Source organism: Panthera leo, chromosome A2 (assembly GCF_018350215.1).
Source record: "Panthera leo isolate Ple1 chromosome A2, P.leo_Ple1_pat1.1, whole genome shotgun sequence".
Taxonomy (NCBI): domain Eukaryota; kingdom Metazoa; phylum Chordata; class Mammalia; order Carnivora; family Felidae; genus Panthera; species Panthera leo.
Window position 1 is genome coordinate 40591395 of NC_056680.1, and position 19961 is coordinate 40611355.

The window sequence follows — 19961 nt, forward strand, 5'->3', positions numbered from 1 at the left end:
CAAGAAACATCCTATGAACACTATTTTAAGTGATAAACATTTATTTAGAAATAAAAATTCTTTCAACTCTGCTGTATGCACCTCTCTTTTCCATAAATTCTCCAACCTTATGTATAATCAGGATTGCTTGTAAAACTGTTTTCCACCTAACGGTCTGAGACTTTTTCTGCTACTTTTAGCCAATAATTAATTTTTATGGGCAAATCAGGGAAACGCTGACAGGCCTGTGACTTCTGAATGGTGTCTCTCTACTGAGTTATATTTAAACTATGCTAATCCTTTGTGGCCATGTCACATCTGTACACGTCAGGTACTTCTGAAAACTGTTCCTTTATGGAAAGAAGTTGCCTTAACCTTACACACACTCCCGTGGTCTGGCTGCTTTCAAACCAGACTGAAAGAGGTTTCCACTCTGCATTTGGCCAGGGTATTAGCAATCGTATTAACATGGAATATTTCAAACTATGAGAAGGGGTGCACTTGGTAAGGGGTAAGATGTAGGACATCACTCATTAGGGTTTTTATCTGAGCCATAGGGTAGCCTTGTCTATTTAGTATTTCTCAAGACTAGACAGATAGAGTGGAATATTGAGAACAGGGACATTGAAATTAGTAATGTTGTAGATATGAACTCTACCACTTATGAGCCATGTGACCAGAAACCAATTACTAACCTTGTGAACCTCGGTTCACCACTATGTAAAATAAGAGGAATAGTAACAATGACCTCCTAAGGCTATTGGATAATTATATCGAGAGCATGTAGCACAGAGTCTGGGATGGAGTTACCATCTACAAATGTTAAGTGCCACTGCTGCTAGCCTGCGCAATATTAATGCTCTTCCTGGAGAAAAGTATGGGAAGCAGGAGGTTTCAAGAATTTAGGAATGGTTCTTTGGTGCAGTATTTCTCATGGTATAATATGCAGGAGTTCCCAAACCTATTTGATCAAGGCACCTATTTTCTCTAAGCTGCTTGTGTTAGTTTCTGAGTGCTTCTGTAACCAATTACCACAAACTTAGCAGCTCAAAACAACACAGAATTCTTTTCTTATGGCCCTGGAAGTCATAAATCTATAATGAATCTTACTAACTTCTGATCAAGTTATATGCAGGGCTACATCCCTTCTGGAGGCTCCAGGGGAGAATCTGTTTCTTTGCATTGTCCACCTGCTTGCTACAGGCTGCTGTCTTCCTTGGCTCATGCTCCCTTTCTTCAACCTCAAAGCCAGCAACACAGCAGCCCCAGGCTCTCTCTCCCACTCTCTCTGACCTCTGCTTTCTCTGCCACATCTCCTTGGATTGTGACCCTCTGGGTTTTCTTTTGTGAGCACCCCTGTGATTAGATTAGTCCCATTAAGATAGTCCAAATAATCCCTCCATGGCAAGATCATTAACTTAATCACATCAGCAATATGTATATTTGCCATAAAGGTAACATATTTCAGATTTCAGGGGTTAGGATGTGGACGTCTTTGTGAGACCAGTATCTTGTCTATCACACATGACCTAAGAATTCTAGGATTCTGAGAAAATAGTTAAGAAAAGCCCTGAACCTCGTGGTCAACAAGTTAGGGGATGGGAGGCAGGAAGGCAAGGATAGGAGTGTAACTGGGAAATTTCATTTATATTGCTTATAAAATACGGGTGTATACCAGTCAGGGTCCCAAGAGAAAATGGATGGCAAAGCAGGATGGTAGGATAAGCAAAAGAAGCATTAATAAAGTAAAAGTAAAGAGGCTTCAAAGGTGTGTACAGGGATAGGGAACCTGCCAGAATAGTTCTAATCTTGCAATCTTTTCTCCCTCCTGCTAGGGCTGCACATTGACATAATCCAACCACAAAGCCAAAGAACAGGAGAGCTGGGGATGTAGAACAGTGGTTCTCAACCTTGAGCCTGTGTCAAAAACCAAAGGGGCTTCCTGAAACACAGATTTCTGGGGCCTATCCCCAGAATCTCTGATTCAGTAGGTTTTCAGGTGAGTCTGATGCCACAGTCTGGAATTACACCTTGAGAACCAATGACGTTGACCAAACAGGTTAGCCTCCAGGAGCCCAGAGCAGGTGGAGAAGGATGATGAATGGGTCTGAATGGACCAACTGAAGTTATATGCAATAGTAGGCAGTAAAACAACAAATTATGGACCAAATAGTGTTGATTTTAAGTACAATGGGAGTCCTAGCGTGTGGAAAGCTGATGGGCTGGAGGAGTTGAGGAAGGTTTCATGGAGGAGGTGGAATTTTGCTTAGTGAGAAGGTCAACTTTAGAAGCATTTGGAAAAACAGTTTATTGTCTAAGAAAGGGGCAGAGAGATAGGTAACAGTATCTGGGACTTATGGGAGTGGGAAAAGGGAACCAGTGCAGGTTTTTGAGTAAGGGAATAATGTTATGAATGACCAGGATGATTGGAAGGGAAAGACAGCTCACTTGGTGACACAAGGTAAGAAAGTTGTTAAAAATACTTGTATTGTAGAAAAAAAATCCCTACTAAGTTTGGGAACAAGAGACTAGGTTTCTGTTTTAGGCTCTGTTATGAACTAATTAACTAGCTGGATAAGGTTGGTTCAACAATTGAACCACACTGAAGGGAGTGGAATTATTTTATTACAAGAGTGTGTTAACTGCCTGGAGAGAAAAGAGCAAATAGAAGAAACATTTCGAATGCTACCAACATCTAAATCTAGGAAATAGCAACATCTGCCAACCAGTGTGTAAACTTTGTCAACTTTTGGTAAGGAAAAACTTCAATTCTTGCTGGTGGTGACTTGTTGCCAACCATGCAAGGATTATTTTTGTGGGGGGAGTAGATGATATACATGATTAATGTGAAATAAAAAAGAAATTTTACATCACTAAAATTAATTTACTTTGCTTAAAAAATTTTTTATCCATCCATCCATCCACCCATCATCCATCCATCCATCCATCCGCTAATCCATCCATCCATCCATCCATCCATCCATCCATCCATCCACCCATTTATAAATTAATTGCTGCTATAAATGAGAACACCAGACCTTGAAGATTTTGAGAATGTGCCTACTAGTGTATGGTAGCTCTTCTTGAAGAAATTTGCTCTCTTCAAAGCAATAAAGATGGAGCTGACATTCACCATCTGCCCTCCCTGAGATAAGGTTTTATGTGTGTTCTAATCATGGTGTCTACACTGCTCAGGAGGGAAAAAAAGAGTATCATTTCCTGGAAACAATTTTAATTTCTGTTCAAATACATTAGCTTCTGCTTTGTATTCTATACTTTGATTTGTTGTAATGTTTTGGATACAGAGAACTTAAGTTTATGACAACTTACTTTAAAAAGGTAATCAAGGTTCTGATATATTTCAGAATGACAGAAAGAGAAAGAAAGAAAGGAAGGAAGGAAGGAAGAAGGAAGAAAGAAATAAAGAAAAGAAGATGGAAAGAAAGAAAGAAAGAGAAAGAAAGAAAGAAAGAAAGAAAGAAAGAAAGAAAGAAAGAAAGAAAGGCATAGAAATGGTACTCTTTCCCCCTAAAATTATTGGCAATGCCAAATCTGGAGAGTACGTGATACTTGCCTTCAATGATATGATCACTAATAGTAATAACTTAACCCTATCTAGTGTTTACCATGTACCAAGTAGATATTTCATAGCCATTCTGTCTTTTAATCATCACAACAATTATATGAAGTAGTTATTATTTTGAGAACACAGAAAAAAGAAGAAATAGAAGCTTAGATAGGTTAAGTATTTGCCTGACAATTGCACTGACCTAGGTGTTGATGCTGAGTTTCAAATTCATGTCTGATTTATTTCAATAGACCATGCTTTTTACCATTACATTCTTCTCTTTTAACATTCTCACCCAAACCCCTATTAAATCTCTTTTCTTTCTGTTTTTTATTAATTTTTTTTGATGTGTGGTTTATACTCAAAGCCTCTACTTTTCCTACTATATGTTATCTACTGCTGCATAACAAATTACCCTAAAGCTTAGGTTAAAATAACATTTATTATTTCAGTTTCTGTGGGGCAGGAATTTAGCAGTGCTCAGCTGGGTGCTTCTGTCCTACAGTATCTTATTGCAGCTGGGGCTACAGTCACCTAGAGTTTTGACTGATGCTAGAAGATCCACTTTCAAGATGGCCCACTCATTGACGATTGGTAGGAGGGCTCGGTTCTCCACTGACTCTTTGCAGGAGACCTCACTTCCTCACCACATGGACGTGTCCATAGGGCTTCTTGAGGGTTCTCGTGTCACGGCAGCTGGCTACCTCCTAGAGAGAGTGACCTAAGAAAGAGCAAGATAGAAGCCAGAGCCCCTTTTATGACCTACCTTTGGAAGTGACACTCATTATTTCTGCAGTATCCTGTTGGTTATACAGGTCAACCCTATTCAGTGTGGGAAGCTGTGAGTGCCAGAGGGAGAGAATACTTGTAGCCCGGCTACATACCTCCTATTTGGGAAGGTGACTACACATTTACACCTCACTTCTTTCTTAACACTCTGTAGTTTATTTTTAACCCCCTTCCCTGGGTTTTAAAATGCTTCTACCCAACAGATATTATAATTTCCTTCCCATTACATTTCAAAGTTTTGCAGGACTGAACCATCCCTTATCATCTCCTCATTTTCTTCTTGGTTTTTCATTCAGATCTAGGGCTTAGCATAGTGCTGGGCACATAGGAAGACGACTTGATAAACACTTTTTACATGAGTGAACACATCCAATGACTATATGCTCAATTTCCTTCTGCCTCTGTGCTTCTGTACTTCTTACTCTTCATTAGTGCTCAGTCACAAGCTGGGCATAATTGGGCCAACTGGGGTGTTTTATTTCTCTAAATTGCACAGAATTGTAAAAATTGAGGCAACATTTAAATTTTTTAAACGTTTTTTCTTTTCTTTTCTTTTCTTTCTTTCTTTCTTTCTTTCTTTCTTTCTTTCTTTCTTTCTTTCTTTCTTTCTTTCTTTTTTTACTTTTTGAGAGGCAGAGAGAGACACAGCGTCAGCAGGGGAGGGACAGAGACAGAGGGAGACACAGAATTGGAAGCAGGCTCCGGGCTCTGAGCTGTCAGCACAGAACCCACGGACCGTGAGATCATGACCCGAGCCAAAGTCGGACGCGTAACTGATTGAGCCACCCAGGTACCCCTAGGCAACATTGAAAAGTTCGGGGGTTTCTCACAAAAATATGAGTTCTTGCTTTTGGTGAAAACGTTGAAGATGTGGCATGGTAGTTGCTGGAGCCAAACAAGGAGGTCCCCTCTAGAGATGGTAGGTTCTCTTCAGCTCATGATGATTCTCACCATTTCTGCTTCTCCTTCCGACACTGAGACTCCTCCAACTTGCCATTTATTACTGTGCTTATGATGTTATTTTTCTTAGAATGCAGAAATGTCCCTAAAATCCATGCCTCTATAAAAGTGGGAAAACGAAAGACAGCCCAGGTGCTCACATGATTTTTCTTAAACCTCTCTGGTTAAAATAGGCAAGAGTTTGTGACCTGTGTTCTCTGAGCCATGGTTGACGAAAATGATCCCATCAGGTACTCTCCCCAGCACGCCTCCTGGATCCTTATGTTTGATGTCTTTTCTTTCTTATCACCCAAAGCCTGAAATGGAGGGTGAGGTCATTGTTCAACTGCAGGAGAGACTAACTTTTCTATGACTAGGTGGTGAGCAGAAAGTACCACGGACTGCTTTGCCTTCTGGTAAGAACACATCTCTACATACTGGAATCATTTTGTTTTGTTCTAGAAACCCATTTGGCCAAGGCTTTGGTTCTGTTTTTGGAAACTGTTGTCTTATTTCTACTCATTTTCCTATTTAAAACATCCTGGTGTGCTGAGATCAGATTTCAAGCTTCTGTGTGTGGATGTATAAAGTGACCGAAGGATGGGAAGACAAGAGTATGTTACTCAATAGGCAAAGTTGTAGGTAATTGAGGGAAACTTATCTCCACAAAGGCAAATCGAAGTCTAGACTGAAGAGAAGGACCAGTTTGTCACCACAGAGGCAGGTGATGGCAAGGGAGACAAACTAATTACAGCTGTATGAGTATCTGTTGTTGACATGAAAGTGAACAGAAATTCAGAAGATCTTCAACTTTAGTTATTTGAGATATTAGTTAGGAATTGCTTTTTGCTCTTAAAAACAGAGACCCAACTAAGGGACTCAAATCAATTTAAAAGATCTGTCATTTGCAAGGTCATTGATAATAGTAGTCTAGGGGTGTTATGGAAGCTTTATAGATATGTTGTAGATCCAGCTTTCCCCATTGTTTTCCTCTGCCAGCTTCGAAGCTTAACTTCCATCTGTAAGTCACAAGTGGTTGTTGGATTTCCAACCATTGTGTCAGCTTACTGAGTAGGAGCCAAGAGAAGCGCACAGCAAAAGGGTTCTTCCAGCTGTCCCTGTCCAATACTTCTGCATATATCTCATTGGTTATTCCTATGTATAAGGGAGGGGGGGAAATGTTTCTTCAGCTAGATTCATTGCTTAGGGTTCTGGTGGTAAAGACCAAAGAATGAATAAATGGAACAAGTTGTGTCAAATCTTTCTTAAGGGAAAGTAAGAAAATTAATTATTATTTGACAGTTTACTACGTGCTGGGGCTGTGCTATAAATGATCTCATTAAATAGTCACACAACCATACGAAATAAGAGGTAGTATGTCATTGCTGTGTTACAGGTGAGGAAACTGAGGCTCAGGGAGGTTAAGTAACTTGACTGAGGTTAAGCTGTAAGTAGTAAATAGTGAGTGGGCCAGCATTTCCAAAAACTATTGCTTTGTCCTTGGAAACTTACAGGAGATGAGATATCCTTTCTTGAGAACACTGGAGTTTCTCATTTCTCTTAGGGTTATAGAATTCCTGTAGACCAATATGAACTCCTAACCTGAACTCTCCTGCTCTTTTTTATTGAGACTTTTAAGACAATAAAACAACAGTTAAAAGCCTTTGAAGACCACAGGAAAGTGATAAACTATCTAGATTTCCTCCATTCCTGGATGTTTAATTTGCATATTGAGGCTCTACAAATGGATGAGGTTTTTTCCTTGAAGCTATATATGTACTTTGCTCATGTGAATCAAGATCTTCCTCAGAAGTGAATACTCCTTGATCTTGTTTGTGCATTTTGCCACCTCAGGATGAGAAGTGAATTGTACTTATTCTAGTTGAGCCAAGTATAAATTTTGTCCTACAGATCAGGACAAAATTGTGAACTGTGAATTGCCCGGTATAAAAAAATGACATGTTGTTGTCTTATTAGGCTAGTTCTTTGTTATATGTAAAATGAAACTCAGCAAATTATGCGTGAGGTTTTCAAAGAAAGTGTATTACTCATAAAGTTCATGATGGGAAATTTGGAAGTCTGGCCAGACTAAGCATAGTGTCATGGGTTTTGTTTTTAGTGGAGAACAAAAGAACGGATTTCCTCAAACTCGGGAACAAAATAAGTTGCGCCTAGAAGATTGAGCTGTGGATCAAATGTTCAAAGCTTGGATCACATAATATACATCATTGTCATTTCAACCACAATACTAGCAATGAGTTAAAAAAAGATGTATTATTGCTAATTCCTCCAGGGTCTTTTTCAATCTCTTCCAGAAAGAAAATTCAAAGCTTGCTGTGTTAGCATATCTTTTGAGAAGCCTGGATGCCAGTGGGCAAAATACACTAGGACGGAAACTTTCCAGAGGCTGTGAGCATGTTGTTTTTGTTCATTGTATGTCGGCTGCTCTGAGCACATAGTAGGCAAATACTCAAAAAGTAGGTGAAAGAATATCAGATTTCCTAGTTCCTTTTAAAGCCTGAAGACCTACTTAGGATCCTACTTATGGCTTCCAGATCTAGAAACTACCTCTCTGGTCACCTCCCCACTTCTCCCTACCCTTTTGGCCTTTATATACTTTCGTAAAATGAGATGGTCTTCTTGGAAATCACCCTTTGCCTCTTACTCATCAACCCTTATGACTTTTTCTCAGTCCTTTTTCTACCTGGTCTGACACAGCACTCATCAAGTTTGGCTTGACCTTGAAGCTGTCTCCTCTCTTTGTTCCTACAATGCTATACAGTCTTGATTTTTCCCCCCTTTTATGACCTCTTCTCTGTCATTCTCTGAATGCTTTTTTTTAAAAAATGTTTATTCATTTTTGAGAGAGTGAGAGACAGAGTGCAAGCAGGGGAGGGATAGAGAGAGAAGGAGACACAGAATCTGAAGCGGGTTCCAGGCTCTGAGCTGTCAGCACAGAGCCCAACACGGGACTCAAACTCATGAACTGTGAGACATGACCTGAGCTGAAGATGGATGCCAAACCAACAGAGCCACCCAGGTGCCCCACTCTTTCATTTTTATATGGAAAGTCTCTCATATTCAATTAGTCACTGAGGTCTCCTCATATCTTTGTAAATTCTTTTGTTAGGGATCTTGTCTCTACATTTGTCTTCAAATACTCTTTTCAGTTTATTCCTATCCTGCTTTCTCTGCCCCATACCTTCTATGTTCTCACCTCACACCTCCGTTATTTTGCTGCCTGGAAGACACTGGCACACGTCTAGAGTGGAAGTGATCTCCTCCTCTCCCCTCCTCCAATACACGCATGTGCACATGTTCACACACATATACACTCACTGTGATGGTTAGTTTTATGTGTCAACCTGACTGGAGCATGTGAGTCCCCAGCTATATGGTTAAACATTAGTCTGGGGGTATCTATGCTGGTATTTCTGGGTGAAATTGACATGTGAATCAGTAGATGGGTGAAAGCAGTATGCCCTCCCCAAGTGCAGCTGGGTATCATTCAATCCATTGAGAACCTAACGGGAATAAAAGGTTAAGTAAGAATAAATTCTTTCTCTCTACCAGTTGGTCTTTGAGCTGGGATGTCAGTCATCTTCAGCCTTTGGACGTGGACTCAGACTGGAGCTTACACCATCAGCTCTCTTGCTTCTTAAGCCTTCAGACTTGGACAGGGATTATACCACGGGATCCTCTGCATTTAGACTTTTTAGTCTTATCAATTGAGCCACCTCTTTATAATCTCTTATCTCCCCCTTTATAATCTCTCCTCCCCCCTTTATAATCTCTCTCTCTCCAGAAATATATCCTATTGCACTCTGTTGGTTCTCTTTCTCTGGAGAACCCTGACTAACACACTCACATGCCCGTGCCCCTGCCCACACACATTCACACCACTCACACTCACATATGGAGGTCCTCACTAACGGCTTTTCCAATTCTGAACCCAGTGCCTCAAAGGAAAATCTTCAAGGTAGCTTTGATCCACCACCCTCTCCTTCCCTCTTCAAAACCAACCAATCAGAAAGTACTGTTGACAACTTTTTGTGATGCTTTTCAAAGGCGACTTCTTCCATTTACGTTTTAAAATTATTTTAAAAATAGTTTTAGTCTTATCGCAAAGTTGCAAAATAGTATCAGGGATTCCCCTACATCCATCACCCAGCTTCCCCTAATATTAATATCTTGTACAATAATCATATACTTTTCAAAGGTAAGACATTGACATTAGTACAGTACCATTAACTAAACTACAGGCTTTATTCAAACTACAGTTTCCCCTTCTTTTCAGTTCCAGGATTTCAATGGCATTTAGTTGTCATTTCTCCTTAGTCTCCTCTAATTTGTGACAGTGGCAATGTCCATCTTTATTCTGTGGATAATATGTCTTCTGGGTTTCTCCACTGTAAAGTTGCTACTTTTCTCTTTGAAATTAATAAATATCTTAGAGGAAATACTTTGAGACTGTACAAATACACCATGTCTCCTCAGTTTTTTCTTTGCCTACCAGTTTTAATGTTCATTGTTGGGTCTTACAGACTAATTACTGGTGTGGTGTTCTAATGGTGATTTTCTATTTCCCTTACTCTTTTGATCCTTATTCATTCCTTTAATTCCATTTGAAATGAGAACTATTAAGAATAGTCACGTTTTTGGGGGGGGTATTTACTCTGCACCTGGTATTGGAATATGAATTTAATGTTCACTGTGTCATTTAAAGCCCACAGTAACTCTTTGAATTAGGTGTGGTTATCACCACCTTACAGATTAGCAAAGGGCACTCATAGAGGTGAATAATTTGACCATGGAAAATTGGATGAGGCCAGCATCCCACCCATGTTTGCCTGATCTAAAGTCTGTTCTCCCCACCCTTACATAATCCTGCTATTACTTTAGTTTATACACTCATGTCATGAGAACGTCTGTAAGAGAGTGACCACCGTGACTACCAGGGCCCAGTTTGCTTCCCTATTCCATAATTCTATGATGTTACCTGTACTCAAGACATTTCAATGGCTCCCATTAAAGATAAGATGAGGTCTGAAATTCCTAACCCACAATGAAGGCATCTGGCATTTGAACCCAAACCAACCTTCCCTTCCTTCCTTATATCTGTTCTCTACTCCTGTAAATGTTCCCACCACAGTAGCCTGTCAATTCATGGTGATTTCTATCTCTCTGTCTCTCTCTCTTAAAAAAAAAAAAGTTTATTGAGAGAGAGAGAGAGAATCCCAAGCAGGCTTTGCACTGCCAGTATCAAGCTGCATGTGGGGCTCAATCTCACAAACATGTGAGATCACTACCTGAGCCAAGATCAAGACTCAGACACCCAACCCCTGAGCCACCCAGGTACTCCTTTCCTATCTCTTGTCTTTGCCTTACATTTCAATAGCTCTTTCTCTTTCTCTGTCAGTTAATCCCGCCCATCTCTTAAAGCACACATCCTCTGTGAAGGGGAAGTCCTACTGGCTCTATTTTCCAAACATATCTGGGAGCTGGTTCAATCTGGATGCTTCCACTACTAATCCCCAGGCCCAAGCCTCCATCATCTTATTCCATCATTACTTATTCATGAATGCATTAAGTCAAAGTGCACACAAAACCCAGAAAGTCCTGATGAGACCTGCTCCACCTCCCTGCTTCCCTACCATTACCTCTCCAACCTGGGCTCTTTCCGTTTTCATCTTTATTAGTTCCACTCCAACTACACTGACCTCTGTGCTGTCACTAGAATATCCCAGGCACACTGAAGGCTTTTGACTTGCCTGATCCCTCTACCAGGAATGCTCTTCCTCTAGTTATTTATACAACTAATTCTCTCAGGTCCTTCAAGTATTCACTCAAATGTCACCTCCTCAGTGACGTCCAACCTGACCTTGAAAAGTATCCAATCTCCCTAATCTTCATCTGCTTTCCCTGTTTCCCCTGTACTCACAATCGTCTAAAAAATGCTATGCTTTACTTCTGCTTATGTCTATAGTTGATTGTCTATCTGGAATATAAGCACCAGGCAGGCAGCGATCTTTGTATTTTGCTTACTGATGTATCCCAAGCACCAAAGACTGAACTTAGTATACAGAAGATGCTGAGGAAATTTTTGATGAATTATATGAGTATCTCATTCACAATAACCTCTTCCTATGTCATTTCCCCACCCCCACCCCGTCACTCTGTGGTATACCTAATGTTGGAACCATTCTTTTGGCATGTATATATGCCTCATTTTGTTTCTTGTTTCACATTACATTCATAGACATGGATGTCAAGCAGAGTTCAGCAACCTGGTTACATTTCCTTACTGTCTTATTTATCTAGACGACTCTTTCATGCTCATTAAACTTTCATCTTTCCCCATTGTCGGGGTGGAAGAGAACTCTCATTTCCTATTGGCTCCTAAACATGTGCTGCATCAGTACTCTAGTTCTCAGTGTGCCCTCTGGTTGTATGTGGGCAAACCTACTACCTGAGTTCTTTCCTTTTCACCTCCTCAAGCAGTTCTCTCCTGGAGGTGAATCTGCTCCTACCTACATAATCCATTTCTCCCTCTCTCTTGGATAGGCTCAGTAAAGGTGAACAATCTCCCGTCTTTAAAAACCCTCCTAAGTCAACACACCCATTTTCTGCTACTTGCCCATGTCTCTGTTTCTTTTATAAAAAATTCTCATTGGACTCCCTGTCTTTCCTTCCTCAAATACCATTCATTCTTCCCTAATCCATTTCAGTCAGGTTTTTTCCCTACCCCTTCACTGAAACTGTTCTTGTCCAGGACCTCCATTCTGCCAGATCCAATGGTCAATTCTCAGGATTTGTCTTACTTGATCACTTAGCAACATTGGGCACATTAGATCATTCCTTCCTTCTTGAAACACTTGACTTAAGGCTCTTCCTTCCTTTCCCATCCTGAAAACGTTGATACTCCAGGATTCAGCCTTTGATCCTCGTTTCTTCCCTCTCTGCATGTATACCCTGACTGATGTGGCTTTGGAACCATCTCTCCAGTGATGATTCCCAAATCTTTATTCCAACATGGACCTCTCCCCTAAGCTCTAGTCTCATATAGCCCCTCAACACCTCCCCTTGGATGTCTCATGGCTGCTCAAAACTTGTCCCAAATAGAACTTTCACTTTTCTCCAACTCAGCAAATGTCAGCCCCATTCACTTAAAAAAAAAATACAACTATGAGTCATCATTGATTTCTTCCTTTCTTTCACAAGTCAATCCACCAACAACTGCAGTTGGATCTACCTGTGAAATATATCTCAAATCTCATTCCTTTTTGTCTCATTTTTCACCAACATCCTAGTCTAAGTTATCACTGTGCACCCAGATTATTGCAGTAGCCTCCCTCTGGCTTCCTTGATTACATTGCTTCTTCCAATATGGCCTTAAAAATAATATTAGAATATTGCTTCCTGAGCCAAAACCTTTTATTGTCATTTTAGCAAATTGAGAATAAAATCCAAACTTCCTACCATCGCTTTTGAGGCTTTACGTGAGCCTTCCTGATACCTCTCTGATCTTGCCATCTGCTATTGTCCCTTTAACTCACTTCAGTCTTGTCACTCTGGACTTGCTTTATCTTGGAAATCTCAAACCTACTCCTGCCTAAGGGCCTTTGTACTTCCTGTTATCTCCACCTGAAATCTTCCTTTGCAAGATCTTCCCATGACTTGCTTATTTCATTCATTTTTCCATGAATGTCTCCTCCTCAGAGAGGCCTTCCCTGACACCCAGTCTAAAGTTACCTCCACCCCATCACCCTCCCTCTTTGTGCTCTGCCTTAATTTTCTTCATAATGCTTGGAACTGAAATCATTTTATAAATTTGTTATTTCCTTGACTGGCCTATTAGGATGGAAACTGTGAGCTTGTGAAACATCTTTGTCTTACTGTGGAATCCCTAGTGTTTAGAACAGCAGGTAACTGAATAACGACTAGTTGAATGAAGAGATATAGTTAATCATTTATTGGAGTGCATATTTGGGCCAGGTGTAGGGCAGAGTGCTATGAATACAGGGATGAATGAGAAAATTCTAGCCCTCAAGGAACTCACTGTCTTATACAGTAGTTCTTGATGTGTCTTCTTTAGACCAGCAGAATTGGCACCAACCACCTGGGAATTTATTAGAAAGGGAAACTCTCAAGCCCTAACTGGAACTAGTGGATCAGCAGCCCCTGGGGGGAGGCAGCAGTCTGTGTGTTAACAAGCCCTCCTTGGAACTCTGATGCCCTGTGGAGTTTGAGGATCACTGCTCTGATGGTGAAGTCAGACCCCAACAGGTGATCGTAATGTATGGGGGCCAGTGCCATTAACAAACGCTGGACATTTTAAAGACATTCTTTGTTAAAGGTAAGACTGCTGCACCAGTACAAATAAATGTCCCCAACATACTTGTCATCCTCCCTTTTCTTATCCTTTCCATTTTTCTTTTTTAATTCTTATTCTTTTTTTTTTTTTTTTTTTTTTTTTTGAGAGTGAGACAAACACACTGTGAAGGGGGGAGGAGCAGAGAGAGCGGGAGACCCAGAATCCAAAGCAGGCTCCAGGCTTTGAGCTGTCAGCACAGAACTCGACGCGGAGCTCAAACTCACAAACCGTGAGATCATGACCTGAGCCAGAGTCAGACGCTTAACCGAATGAGCCACCCAGGCACCCCTTCTTTCCGTTTTTCTAAACAGAGTGAACTTATATTCCGAACAGAGGGGAAAGAAAAACAAAAACAAAAATAACACACCAACAGCTGGTCTGAGACCAAGTGAGTTGTAGCCTAGTTTAACCAGTTTTCTAAATCCAGTTAAACGAGGCTATAACTCTGGGGCTGGCCCACGCTCTGTGTTGTTTAAATTACAGAATCTCCAAAGGAATTGGAACAACAGGCCCAGTGTTGCCCGCTGTGAGCCAGCAGAACACCACCTAAACAATAGAAGTCACTCACAAAACAAGGACTTAATACAGTGCTAAGAATGGCAACTTCAGAGGAAAGTGAGTCTTGATCCTAGAAAGCAGGCCAGCAGGCCCCGTTTGGGCCCCTCTCTGTCTACTGACCACTGTTTGAATGTCTCTGCTTGAAGTTTTTGCCTGTTCAGAAGGGCTGTTGCCAGGACAGTTTTTAATGAACACCGGTGGGCATTTCCCTACCACCCTGACAAATACCAATCCGCCTGCGAGGCTCCCTCTGATTGTAGCTACAGATAAGAGAAGATCTCCCGGACATTTCCACCTCATATTTATCCACTGAGCAAAACTTTGAGAGCCAGTTTAATTGGCTTGAATACCTCTCAGACTTGCTATCAGCCGATAAATCAGCAGGAGGTGCTTAGAAAATTAGGTTGGCTTTAATCTTATTTTAAAACTTGGAGTTGTAGGGAAAAAAAAAGAAGAAATACAAAAGAGAAAGCATTTGACTAAGTTTTGGTGGAGTGAAATTATTGGCCATTTCAAATGTTCTAGGATGTCGACTGAAGCCCATATGAAAACAGTTAAATGCTATTCCAAGAGAATCCAATATGCTAGGAATATGATAGGGGACAGTGAATGGAAAATTCTGTAATTACTATGCTCATATTTCATGGTAAAATATATTCAAGATTAACTGTATTCTAATGGAATGGTGCCTGCATCCAAAACATTTGGGGGCCGCTTGGTTGGGTGGGAAGGAGGAATAATTTAATTAGGCCACAGATAGAGTTTTCTTAGAATTCTTGGTCATACATAGCTAGTTTTGAATTTCTTCTTTTACAACTTGGAGCCACTGGTCATGAAACCAGCATTGTTGGGAAATAAACCTGGTCAGAAGCCTTATGCTTTTGGTTCTACACGTGTGGGCCTATCTTTGGTGCAGCGGGAGCATGAAGAGACAGGACATTGCTCCCGTGCATAGAGCTTTTCTGTGGGTTTCACCGTCGTACACTGACTTTGGAAACCAGTCAGTTTTTCTGAAAATATACACAACGTTAAACCACAGGCCGGGTTTTCAATATGTTGTAAACATTCTCACAGAGAGAGCAAAAATAGCCCACTTTGATTCATTGCCTGCCAGTGCTTGCTCTCAAGAGTGGCCAAGAGGGGCAGAGAATCGAGAAAAGAAAAAAAAAAAAAAAAAAGAGAGCGAGCCAAAGAGAGGGGCAAGAGAGAGAAAGGAGGAGAGGACAAAGGAGAGGGAGGGAATGGGGGAGAGGGAGGGAATGGGGGAGAGGGAGGGGAGGGAGAGAAAGAGAGAGAGAGTGAAAGGATTCTAAAATAAACCAGCAGCCTCAAGTACCTTAGAATGTTCAACTTCCTAAAAACATCAATTCAAGGGCAAACCTTACTTGCGGGATCCTGGGGTAATAACAAGCCATGGTGGGTGTGTAATGGTACCTGGCAATGGCAGAGTGAATGCCTGCCTGCCTAGCCCCACAACTTTAGAAATTCGCTTGGATTTTGGATTCATGCGGCTATGAGCATTAGAGAGGAAATACTCCTAACGCTCATGCAGAATTCCAGCGGGGCTCATTGCTACTTATTACTGTGAAGCAATGAGGGGTTTCCCAGGGTTTCCCAATTCTCAATGTATCTTGCACTTAAGAGACAGAAATCACTGGAGTCCACCTACAGATTGTAGAGAGGGGGAAAATACAGGGGGAAATGGTGTTTATGATGTTTATGGTAGGCAGACTTAAAAAAATATTCAAAGGCAGGCACTAGGGTGGCTCAGTCGGTTAAGTGTCTGAGTCTTGATCTCCGCTCAGGTCACGATCTCACGGTTTTGTGAGTTTGAGCCCCACATCGGGCTCTGTGCTGATGGTGCAGAGCCTGCCTAAGATTCTCTCTCTTCTCTCTCTCTGTCCCTCCCTCACATGCACTGTGCTTCCCCCTCTCAAAATAAAGAAACAGGGGCGCCTGGGTGGCTCAGTCGGTTAAGCGTCCGACTTCAGCTCAGGTCACGATCTCGCGGTCCCTGAGTTCGAGCCCCTCCTCGGGCTCTGGGCTGACGGCTCAGAGCCTGGAGCCTACTTCCGATTCTGTGTCTCCCTCTCTCTCTGCGCCTCCCCCATTCATGCTCTGTCTCTGTCTCAAAAATAAATAAACATTAAAAAAAAATATAAAGAAACATTAAAAAAATTTTTAAAAAGAAAAAATATTCAAAGGAAATAATGCTGATTATGGTAATATTTTAATTTTAAATTTTCCTTTGGCTTATTTAACAATAGTTTTGTCTTACTCTTCTTTATACTTTTCATTGAAAATTTATGGAGTTTAAGTTGTTTTTTTATAAGGGGATTTTTAACTGAGTTTAAAAAACCTTACTGTCTATTGAATCCCACTCCATATTCCTTTGAGTAGCTCATATCTTTCAAAGGACTTTGCTCCTGAATCTCACAGACTCAATTTTAGAACCAATGTTCACTATTTCAGCCCATCCTATTTGCTCCATTTAATGATATATATGATTCTAGGGTCTTTATTTATTTTTTATTTTTTTAATGTTTATTTTTGAGAGGGACAGAGACAGAGCATGAGTAAAGGAGGGGGAGAGAGAGAATCCTAAGAAACACAGAGACACAGAATCCAAAGCAGCCTCCAGGCTCTGAGCTGCTGTCAGCACAGAGCCCAACGTGGGGCTCCAACTCACGGACTGTGAGATCATGACCTGAGCCCAAGTCGGACACTTAACTGATGGAGCCACCCACATGCCCTATTTCTAAGGTCTTTATAGACCACCAAGAAAGCCATGCTTTTCTACTTCATCCAGATTCTTGGGTTCAAATCTCAGTGTCACAGTTTAATTGTGTAACTTTAGGCAGGTTATATATTTTCTCTGCAATAGTTTTCCTTACTTGTAAAATGGAGACATAATAACACCTACCAATAGGTTGGTGGTGGAGGTTAAATGAGTTGATATGAATTAAGCACTTAGAATAATAGCCACCATGTGGTAAGCGCCAGAGAGATGCTAGTTTTATTCTGAACCAACCATTCATGCATATAACCAATTTTTACTGATCAACTATTCTTGGCCACCCTTCCTCTGACCACAGGGCCTTTGTACGTATAGTTCTCATTGGAATTGTTTTCTCCTCTTTCCTTGAGTAAACTGTATATCTTTCAGATCTTAGCTCAAATGTCATTTTTTATTGACAGCTTCCCCTGATGCCCCCAGAACAGATCAGATTCTCAATGTCCGGATTTCCTTTCCTTTATAGCATTAATCAGAATTTATAACTATGCATCTGGCTTTTATTATTTAACTATCATGCGTCCCTCACTAGACCATGTACCCCACAAGAACAAGGACCATGCAGGATTTTGTTTACCATTATGTCATCAGTGACATCAGATGCTTAATAAGTAACTGTGGTCTGAACCAATGGGTAAGTCTGTCATCACGGTGCTCAGGATTAATGGTGAAAAGATCAACAGTCCCTGCCCTGAAGGAGCTTGCTGTCAGTTGGAGGTTGGAGTCCAGTTTGGAATCAACTTCAATTATCTGGGTGAATAAGGAGGAAGGCCAGACCTAACGCAGCGACAATGCACTGGCTCACCGGGCCCAGTGGCTTAATTACCTGCCTTGGCAGCCTCCAGGGCAACTGAGGGCACGGTCCCCAGGGCCAGTGAGCATCTCAGTAGTAAAGCGGAATAATGGGCTTCTTCAGAAAGTTGCACTTGGGAATCCTCAGTTCATCTTTAATCTCTGTCCTCATGTTAGCCTGAACATCCAAGAAGTTTCTCTCCATTCTTTGTTCCCACATAATTTATCCAGGCTGTCACTGACAGTGCCTCTGCAAAACTTTCTCTCTTCCTGAAAACTAATTTTACATTTTAGTTGTGAATTCAGTGGTATTTGTGATCCTCGGAGGTCTATTCTTTTTGGAATGCGGCCCTACTGTTCTATGTATAACATTTGACTCTGCATCTTTACATCCTGCTTGGTATTCCACTTCAGGCCTACATAATCCATCCACAGTGTAGGGAGATAATGGAGATTGGAGTCTCAAAACCTAAATCCAGCTCAACCTGTATCTTTATTTCGATTTCCTTTTTTAAACTCATAAGAACAATACCCTTATAGTGATGAACACCACCAACGTGTATTTATTAAGTATTCATGATCTTAGTGGGCTATAGAGTATTGGGCTTTAGGTTACAAGACTTTAGTATCTCTGCCGTTAGCTGGCTATATGAACTGGGCTTACTAATTCCTTAACGTATTGTGCCCTAGCTTTCTCTCTGTCCTGTGGGAATAAATGCAAAACCTGTATCATTTAAGTGTGAAGTTTAAGTGTGATAATGCATGGGAAGCACTTAGACCCATGCATGTACAGAATCGGAGCACAGTGATGGTAGGAATACAGCTGCTGATGCTGATGATAGGTTCCTCAGTTGTGAAGTCCATCATTATTCAACCCAGAAATTTCCTTTAAGGTTATCCAGGACTGATTATGTATCTAGGTATGTGGCTGAGGCAATTCAAATTGTCTCCAGAGGATCACATCTTCAACTTAAGTCACATAGAATCCCTACAAACTCTTTTTAAGGACAATGAACAATATACAGTTTAAAATGGACAAGCACATAAAGAAACCAGACACCAAGAATGAGAACCAGTAGAAACAACAAAAAGCAAAAGCCACACTATCAAGACTTCAGATATCGGACTTGTCAATAAAAGGTCATAAAACAACTATTTTCGAAATAAGTTTGTTCAAATAAATAAAAGGCAAGCTTCAGAATAGCTACAAGCTATTATCCAATGCCAGAAAAGGCAGAGATGAACTCTGAGTATCCTTGTAGCTGAATATTTTTCTTTAGCTCTTCTATCCACCTTGGTCTTCTAATCAACCTGGTCTGCCAATTTCCAATTTTAGGTCAAAATCTGGCCTTGAACCCTAGTCCTCACACCTGGGGCACTCATTGGTATTTTCCTTCCTTTGAAGAGGTGGGTGATTCCACTTCCTGCACTTCCTGGGCAGAGCTGGAACTCTTCCCATGAAGGGACAGATGTTCTGGGACCTCAGCTTGTCTTAGGGCAGTAGCATATCTCATTCCCTGTCCTCTGTCCACTTTGATTCCTGTTATAGGAAAGAGGCCTCCACATGGTTAAAACAATAAGGAAATTTATTATTTCGCATAACAGAAAATCAAAAGGAAGGCTGGGCTTTAGAGTTGGTTAATTAGTGGTTCAGCAACAATCCCAGATTCTTTGTTTCTGCCTTGCTATCCACACCATGGGCTTCATTCTACAGCTGGTTCCACTCAACATCTCAAGATGGCTGTCAGAGGCAATTAGGACTATGTGTGTGTTTGCTGGAGCCCAGTGAGAGAAAAGCAGACTCTGCCCCAAACCACTGGATGAAAGGATTTTCTATGGTCTGATTGGGCCAGCACAGGCCATGTGACCATATAGTCTAAAAACATTCACTGATTGGCTTAAGTCTGAATTCCTGAACCAATCACTGGAAAGGAGGAATTTACTATGTAAATTGTAAATTATTCATGATTTCCCACAGGGCTGAAACTAGCCCTGTGAGGATATAGAAGGGGTTGTTATTTTCTTCACAATGATTTGGAAAAACAAGTGGATGAGAAGCTAAATGTCTTGCAAAGTATAAGGAGACTATAATACAGTGTCATACAATAAGGAACTGTCCTCTTATCTGCGGGACATTTCAAAATATAATAGCCTTATGGAGATATAAT